This window comes from Arachis ipaensis, chromosome B10 (genome assembly GCF_000816755.2).
Source record: "Arachis ipaensis cultivar K30076 chromosome B10, Araip1.1, whole genome shotgun sequence".
Lineage (NCBI taxonomy): Eukaryota > Viridiplantae > Streptophyta > Magnoliopsida > Fabales > Fabaceae > Arachis > Arachis ipaensis.
The window spans coordinates 27,753,942-27,763,560 of record NC_029794.2 but is presented as its reverse complement, the minus strand read 5'-3'; the positions used below and the strand labels follow the sequence as shown (position 1 = coordinate 27,763,560).

General features: G+C 37.5%; 1 long non-coding RNA gene across 1 annotated transcript; it reads left to right on the top strand.

Moving 5' to 3' along the window:
- LOC107624494 lies at nt 6,257–9,253 on the top strand. The gene is made up of 4 exons (XR_001616911.2): nt 6,257–6,431; nt 6,527–6,581; nt 6,659–6,816; nt 8,959–9,253. It is a non-coding gene; the product is annotated as an uncharacterized LOC107624494 (long non-coding RNA).

Here is a 9,619-nt window from a genome sequence, read left to right as displayed (position 1 = left end):
GAGATGACTCTTTCATTAAAATTGAGATAAAATATTTTCTTCCAAAATTAATAAACTCCATTTCTCCATTCTCTTGTCTACTTCTCTCACTTTCTCTATTTCTTTCTACCATTCTCACTCTATATATAACTTATAATTTATATTTTATATTACTAGTGTAAACCTCGCTAAAATCGGTATATAATTAGTCAATAAATTGAATTTTCAATAGGAAAATTAAATATGCAAAACTAATATCAAAATAGGATAGAGCTCGGCAAAACGAGAATTTTGATATCACTTTCGAAAAATTTGGCCCAAAATTGAGTCGAACGAGCCGAACCGGTCGAATCGGACCTGAACCGGGCCCGTGGGCCCAACCAACTCACTATATATAATGAGCTGAAGCCTAAACCCTAAACCCTAAACCCTAAATCCTAAACATGCAGAACACGCTGGGCAGAGCCAAAATGGGGAAGAACATGTTGAAGATTCCAAAACTCTTGATTTCATTCAAATCCACATAACTTCTCGCTCCGAGCTCCGATTGACGATCCGTTTGCGGCCACGCGACCGCGGCGTTGAGCTCTACAAAGCCAATAACATTGTAAGGTAAGAAAACCATGCTTTCTTCCTCAATTTTCTCATTTCCAGTTCTGAATTTATTGGGCTTTGGTGTTGAGATTTTGTATAATTTGGTGTTTTAGGTTTAATTTAGCTTGCGGAGCTTATTGAGCTCGAGTTATGCGTGTGGGCACGGTAAGGACAACCTAAACCCTAGTCCAATCTTGTATTTATGATGAGAAATATGAAATTGGAACATGTATATGTATTAGGTGTAGATTAAGTGGGTATATAAGCATTGGAATTGAATTGGGATTACTTGGAAGTTTGTTAATGACCAAGGCTTGTTTTGGGACTGTTTGATTGAGCTTGGAGGGGCTGTAATTTCGAGTTGTGAGGCTGCCTTGGGTGAACTAAGTAATCGGCCAAGGTATGGTTTAAGTTTCGCACGTTTAATATTTACGGTGTTGTGAAAACTTAGGTTAGAGGAACCATAGAATAAGTTGAATTGTTTGTTGTATTTAATGATTAGCCTTGTAATATTGTTAGAATAGATTTGTTAGTGAATTTATATATTAGAATTATGAGGTGTGAAAGTTATTAATGGTGTGCTCTTATATTTATTTATGATGGATTAGAATTAGTGTTTGTTAATAAGGATGTAGAGTTGTGTTGTGGTGGTATTGTATATGCTGTAACTAATTATGTAATGATCGGAATTGCATGAGACCAAGTTTGGGCTAAACTTGGGAATATAAGGAACTAAACTGGAAAATTTGGGACCTTTTTGTTAAATATACAATTTATGGAAAATTTTTAAAATTAGGTTGTTAAATCTGTCCAGCAGCAGAAAAGATCAAACAGGACAGCAATTTGTTTGTCTTGCTGCGACTTCTACGAGTTGACTTTTGGAGAGAAACCAATTTTGTTACAAAATTTGATTAGCTTGATTTATTTCTCTAAAATTTCAGAATTTTAAGAGTTGAGGATTGGGAGCTGTGAATTTTTGAATATTGGTGGTCAAAACTGAAAAGAAACAGATTTCAGCAAGCTATGCATCAACTTCCAATGCTTGTAACTCTTAGAATTAAATAGAAATTGAGTTGCAACTAAGACACACTTGTTTCTGGATGAGCTAGGGGTTCTCAAATCAAAATTTAGCTTAATTGGAGTTTTGTAATAAAAGTTATTCCAATTGAAAGGTACTAAGCTTGTTGGTTTTTAAAACAGATTTTGTCTCATTTTTACTTAACTTCCAGGTAATGTAACTTTTTCATTAAAAATGGTATTGACTCAGAACCAATTGAGAAAGAAATCTGGATGAGTAAAGTTTAACTACATTTATTTTCAAAGTCATTGGATTTAACTTGGATTTTATATTGAATTTTGAATATCACATGCTGCTGCTGTTTTTCTGGTTTTATGCACTGCAGAGCAGTCACGGTTTTTCCTTTATTCCTGAGCCTAGAAAAATCAGAAAATTATGATATTTAGTTTTTTAGAAATCTTATTTCAATATGAACGCCTGGACATAAAGTTTGTGCAATTCCGAGTTCATTTGCTATATTAGAAACAGAAAAGAAAATAGTGTCGAGGATGTCTTAGTGATAGTCATGAGTTCGAGAAGTTAAAGTTCAATCCTCGTGTGATGTGATTGATTTAATGTTAGAGTTGGGTTGATTTTAAGATTATTCGATATTAAGAAGGATGAGAAGAGTTTGATAAAAAGTTTGGTTAGGACCCGGAAAGGGTAATCAAGATGAATTATAAGGGAATGACGATGAAAAATGTGAAAGGGAGGTTATTAATAAAAGGAGTTAATATGCCATGGATTGATGAATGATTAAATAATGATTATGACTATGAAATGGCTTATGAATAATGCTATCTGAGATACGAGTTCCCTGGGTAAGAGCCGTGGCTCGCCATCACGTGTTCCAGGTTGAATCTCGATACTTTGTTGACCCTACGTCGTAAGGGTGACCGGGCACGTATAAATTTTCGGGTATGGATAGCCCCCATTGAGTGATTTTATGAAATATGAATGTGAACTCTATGCATAGACTCTTGGGGATGCGCGACGGGGGACAGTCTAAGGTTTTCGGACTTGTCGGGTTGGCTGGATAACCGACAGATGGGCCCCATCAGCCATAGGACAGGTAAGCGAAGTAGTCCTTGGGTGTATTTTGGTTTTCTATTTGTATATATGTATATATGTATTTAGCTTACTCTCCAAGTAACTTATGTATGCTGCTCCTCTTAGAGGTTGAGGGAGAGATAGGAGTTTATTTTGGTATTTTGGTATATTTTAGGGATACTTATGTATGTTCATATGTATATATATATATCCTCTGGCCAGCCTTAGCTTCGCAGGCTAAGTCAGGGGCTAGTTATGCTGTTTCCTTGACTTTCCTTTATTCTTTTGCTTAACTTTATCATGTTCCTATTAGGTTTCTTAGCACGCAAGTAATCCTTTCCTGAGCGTTGCGTTTTTTTTTGTTTTGCGATTTTGTTTTACCCATTTTCAAGGCTCCTAGTTAAGTATCTTTTCTATTATTATTATATATATATATATTACTATTTTTAGAGGTCGTAATACCTTACTATCTCAGTCTTATGACTTAAGCATAAGATTAAGTATGGTAGGGTGTTACATTATGGTATCAGAGCAGTTCGTTCCTATAGAGCCTGAGGGACGGACTGATTATGTCTCTGGGCATACTCTGGGTGTCTATACATGCTATTTAGGGTATCTAACTGATATATGAGGCATGAATGCTCCTGAGCATGCATTTGGGACTTTGAAATACTAAACTAGAGATATTGAGACTGATCACCATGATATCACTTGTTTGGTGTGAACAGGAACCAAATGGCATCTCGTGGGCGCAGTCGTGAGCGTAATCGGGATCAAGGACGGAGAGCTAATGAGGTAACCATACCAATAGATAGTGTGACCGATATCGTGACCGCAATGACGAGTGTTGCTGCTGCCATTGGTACTGTTGCTGCCGCGACCATCCGAGTAATGGATGGAATGGAACCACAAGCTGGAACTGGCAACAATGATGATAATGAATATGAAGGTGGACATAATGCTCCGAATACAGGGGTACCACTGAGTTATCTGGAGCAGGTTAATGTGGGTCAGGCAATGGGAGAAAGCTCAAGGAGGGCTGAGGTAGCAAGAAGTGATCATCGAGAACCCTTCACAAAGGAAAAGGGAAAGATTACACTGAGGAGCCAAACTTTCAAAAAGAATCGCTTGTTCGCTTCACATTCTCAGCACTGGAGCAATGACCGAAGGAACGATAACCGTCCGGATCCGAATGCTAAAGGGAAAACTAGTACTCAACTGGATGATTTAAGGTGCCCAAGGTGCAAGAAGTACCATCCAAACAGACCGTGCAGGACCGGGTTAGGCGTATGTTACAAGTACGAGAAGTCGGGGCATATAGCTCGAGACTGTCCACACAAGAAACGCCAGGATGCAGTCGAATCCAATCTTCAGACCCGAGGTAATCATAAGCTAGCAGTTGAGTTTTTAACTACCTTGCGTATCATTAATATATGTATGATCCATTTGTGAAGCACGACAAGTTTTGATGATCACAGAGTCCGAACCGATGGTTAGTCGAAGACTACTAGTTATTAAGATGGAGCGATACTTAACTAACTTAGATGAGTGACTAGGTTCTTAAAGGATGAGAGTCAGAATGATGCAGTAGAATCAGGGTGGTTAGACTTTTGAAGGTTAAGGATTAAGTGACGTAGTGGAAGCAGGTTGGACCATATCTAAGGAATCAGGAGTGTTGAGGGTTATGCGGAGTTATTGTTTGGAATTTAGTGACGGTGAAACTTTGAGGAAGAGGAGTAGAGCGAACACAACCTTTAGATGTTAATTATTCAGAGGTAAGTGGAGATGAAACCAAATCTCTATACGAGAGAGTTTCTAGACAATTCTTGAAGGTGTGTCAAAACTTTCATTCCAGAGAGAAAGCGAGTTTGTGATAGGCTTAGTACCGGAAACCGGATTAACTTCAATTGCACCACAAGTGAAGACATCATTATAACCGGTAGAATTTAGGATTGAGTGGAAGGGAGTACTAGAAGAGGGAATCACCTAACCAACTATTTCTTTGTGGGAAGCATCGGTTATGCTGGAGAAGAAGGAAGAGAACGGTAGGAAATCTTATGCAGAGAGAGTGTGCTAACGAACCTTCGCGACTCGATCTAATCCTTCTTTTGAAACCTACATTGACATTCGATCTGGAGCTCTTCCTAAATAGCTTGACTACCTTTCTAACTTTACTCCTTGTGCGCATGAATATTATTTCTTCCAGGATGAGTCTGAGCTTGTCTTGGTATAAGCGCGTAATCCTTGAATCTTGTATGCTCGCTATGACTAGAGTTGCCCCTATTCGCAAACCATGTTCTTCAGAATCAGCTGAGACTTCTTTGAGTCTGTACGCTCTGTTCTTCCTACCAAAGGTCTCTAATTTGAACTCTTTTCTTGAGATGCACCTAGGTTCCTCTCCTTGTGCATTCCATCATTTCGGTATAATCCTGATAAGAACGAGGTGGAAATCTATGTGATTGCAAGTTTGACGTATGAGAAAGAAATGAAAGACCACCAGAAATTGTTCGAAATGCCACAACCGTTGAAGGTTCTACAGTAAAGAAAAAAGGGAATAGCCATTGATTTCATAATAGGTTACCGAAGACTAGGACAAAAGGTGATACTGTTAGGGAACTGTGGATCAAGCGACCAGGCCCGTTTTGCCCATCGGAGTAAACCACTTATTGGGGATATCAAAGAGACTATACATCAGGGAGAAGGTGAGACTTCACAGTATGCTAAACACCTTTGAATTAACCAAAAATTGGAATATCAAACGTCTTAGTTCCTAAATTTGACAGCCGAAACAACAGAGGAAGAGTTACACAAATCTAAGTTAGAATTCTCATTATGAAAGCCGACAAAAGAGTTAGGTGGATCTAAGAAGAAGACTTCTCAAGTAGGAAGGAAGGGGATACCTATTTCTGAAGATCACTTCAATGAACTAGAATCGGATGATCAATCAAAAACTAAAAAGCTAAATGCCTATCACATCGGACATGTGGCGTATAGGATCGCTTTACTACCACATTGTTCGAACCTGCATGACGTGTTTCACATATCGCAGCTTCGTAAATACAATTTTGATCCTAGTCATGCCCTAAAGCCGGAATTAGTTCAAGTGAGAGAAGATCTGACGTTTCCAATAACTCTCGTTAGAATTGATGATACCAGCATTAAGCGTTTACACGGGAAAGAGACTTCCTTAGTGAAAGTAGCTTGGTGTTGGGCTGGTATTGAAGAATATACCTAGGAGCTTGAGATAGAGATGCGGAAGGACTACCCACACCTCCATTTAGGTAACGCACTCTGAATTTTGAGGACAAAATTCCTAATTAGGTGGGTAGGATGTAAACCCCGCTAAAATCGGTATATAATTAGTCAATAAATTGAATTTTCAATAGGAAAATTAAATATGCAAAACTAATATCAAAATAGGATAGAGCTAGGCAAAACGAGAATTTTGATATCACTTTTGAAAAATTTGGTCCAAAATTGGGCCGAACGAGCCGAACCGGTTGAACCGGACCCGAACCGGGCCCGTGGGCCCAACCAACTCACTATATATAATGAGCTGAAGCTCATTTCATTTCCATTCGCATGCAGAACACGCTGGGCAGAGCCAAAATGGGGAAGAACATGTTGAAGATTCCAAAACCCTTGATTTCATTCAAATCCACATAACTTCTCGCTCCGAGCTCCGATTGACGATCCGTTTGCGGCCACGCGACTGCGGCGTTGAGCTCTACAAAGCTCATAACATTGTAAGGTAAGAAAGCCATGCTTTCTTCCTCAATTTTCTCATTTCCAGTTCTGAATTTATTGGGTTTTGGTGTTGAGATTTTGTATAATTTGGTGTTTTAGGTTTAATTTAGCTTGCGGAGCTTATTGAGCTCGAGTTGTTATGCGTGTGGGCACGGTAAGGACAACCTAAACCCTAGTCCAATCTTGTATTTATGATGAGAAATCTGAAATTGGAACATGTATATGTATTAGGTGTAGATTAAGTGGGTATATAAGCATTGGAATTGAATTGGGATTACTTGGAGGTTTGTTGATGACCAAGGCTTGTTTTGGGACTGTTTGATTGAGCTTGGAGGGGCTGTAATTTCGAGTTGTGAGGCTGCCTTGGGTGAACTAAGTAATCGGCCAAGGTATGGTTTAAGTTTCGCACGTTTAATATTTACGGTGTTGTGAAAACTTAGGTTAGAGGAACCATAGAATAAGTTGGATTGTTTGTTGTATTTAATGATTAGCCTTGTAATGTTGTTAGAATAGATTTGTTAGTGAATTTATATATTAGAATTATGAGGTGTGAAAGTTATTAATGGTGTGCTCTTATATTTATTTATGATGGATTAGAATTGGTGTTTGTTAATAAGGATGTAGAGTTGTGTTGTGGTGGTATTGTATATGCTGTAACTAATTATGTAATGATTGAAATTGCATGAGACCAAGTTTGGGCTAAACTTGGAAATATAAGGAACTAAACTGGAAAATTTGGGATCTTTTTGTTAAATATACAATTTATGGCAAATTTTTAAAATTAGGTTGTTAAATCTGTCCAGCAGCAGAAAAGATCAAACAGGGCAGCAACTTGTTTGTCTTTCTGCGACTTCTACGAGTTGAGTTTTGGAGCGAAACCAATTTTGTTATAAAATCTGATTAGCTTTCTTTATTTCTCTAAAATTTCAGAATTTTAAAAGTTGAGGATTGGGAGCTGTGAATTTTTGAATATTGGTGGTCAAAACTGAAAAGAAACAGATTTCAGCAAGCTATGCATCAACTTCCAATGCTTGTAACTCTTAGAATTAAATAGAAATTGAGTTGAAACTAAGACACACTTGTTTCTGGATGAGCTAGGGGTTCTCAAATCAAAATTTAGCTTAATTGGAGTTTTGTAATAAAAGTTATTCCAATTGAAAGGTACTAAGCTTGTTGGTTTTTAAAACATATTTTGTCTCATTTTTACTTAACTTCCAGGTAATGTAACTTTTTCATTAAAAATGGTATTGACTCAGAACAAATTGAGAAAGAAATCTGGATGAGTAAAGTTTAACTACATTTATTTTCAAAGTCATTGGATTTAACTTGGATTTTATATTGAATTTGGAATATCACATGCTGCTGCTGTTTTTCTGGTTTTATGCACTGCAGAGCAGTCACAGTTTTTTCTTTATTCCTGAGGCTAGAAAAATCAGAAAATTATGATATTTAATTTTTTAGAAAGCTTATTTCAATATGAACGCCTGGACATAAAGTTTGTGCAATTCCGAGTTCATTTGCTATATTAGAAACAGAAAAGAAAATAGAGTGTCGAGGATGTCTTAGTGATAGTCATGAGTTCGAGAAGTTAAAGTTCAATCCTCGTGTGATGTGATTGATTTAATGTTAGAGTTGGGTTGATTTTAAGATTATTCGATATTAAGAAGGATGAAAAGAGTTTGATAAAAAGTTTGGTCAGGACCCGGAAAGGGTAATCAAGATGAATTATAAAGGAATGACGATGAAAAATGTGAAAGGGAGGTTGTTAATAAAAAGAGTTAATATGCCATGGCTTGATGAATGATTAAAATGGCTTAGATTATGACTATGAAATGGCTTATGAATAATGCTATCTGAGATACGAGTTCCCTGGGTAAGAGCCGTGGCTCGCCATCACGTGTTTCAGGTTGAATCTCGATACTCTGTTGACCCTACGTCGTAAGGGTGACCGGGCACGTATAAATTCCCGGGTATGGATAGCCCCCATTGAGTGATTTTATGAAATATGAATATGAACTCTATGCATAGACTCTTGGGGATGTGCGACGGGGGACAGTCTAAGGTTTTCGGACTTGTCGGGTTGGCTAGATAACCGACAGATGGGCCCCATCAGCCATAGGACAGGCATGCATCATATGCATTTGTTTGTATTGATTGCTATGCATTTTCTGGGTATGCCTAATTGATATATATCACCTGCTATCTGTTATACTTGCTATTTGTACTATCTGCTCATTACTTGTGCGTGACCTTGTTTGGTTGCTTGTTTCTGTTGCATTGTGGATAATGGAGGGATGGAGGAAAAGGAGAAATGGTTTGGTGTTAGATTAGGATTGAAATTGAGTGAGTTAGGTAGATTTAGAATACCTACCCCTGTTATAGCTTCTGTTTAGTAATTAAGTTGGATAATTGTATAACGGAGTTCTAGGATTGCCTATGGCATTCTCAGGACCTTATTTATTATGCGCGTGGCACTTTTACCATGCTGAGAACCTCCGGTTCTCATTCCATATTGTATTATTGTTTTTCAGATGCAGGTCGAGAGGCTCCTCGCTAGGCGTCTGGATCCTGGGAAGCGAAGTAGTCCTTGGGTGTATTTTGGTTTTCTATTTGTATATATGTATATATGTATTTAGCTTACTCTCCAAGTAACTTATGTATGCCGCTCCTCTTAGAGGTTGAGGGAGAGATAGGAGTTTATTTTGGTATTTTGGTATATTTTAGGGATACCTATGTATGTTCATATGTATATATATATATATATCCTCTGGCCAGCCTTAGCTTCGCAGGCTAAGTCAGGGGCTAGTTATGCTGTTTCCTTGGGTTTCCTTTATTCTTTTGCTTAACTTTATCATGTTCCTATTAGGTTTCTTAGCACGCAAGTAATCCTTTCCTGAGCGTTGCGTTTTTTTTGTTTTGCGATTTTGTTTTACCCATTTTCAAGGCTCCTAGTTAAGTATCTTTTCTATTATTATTATATATATATATATATATTACTATTTTTAGAGGTCGTAATACCTTACTATCTCAGTTTTATGACTTAAGCATAAGATTAAGTATGGTAGGGTGTTACAACTAGTTTGACAAACCAAAATGTGTTACGAAATATTCTTTTATTACAATTAAAATAAAATATTTTCCTCTAAAATAAAAAATTCTCTCTCTCATTCTTCTTCTTTGCAATGTTTTTTT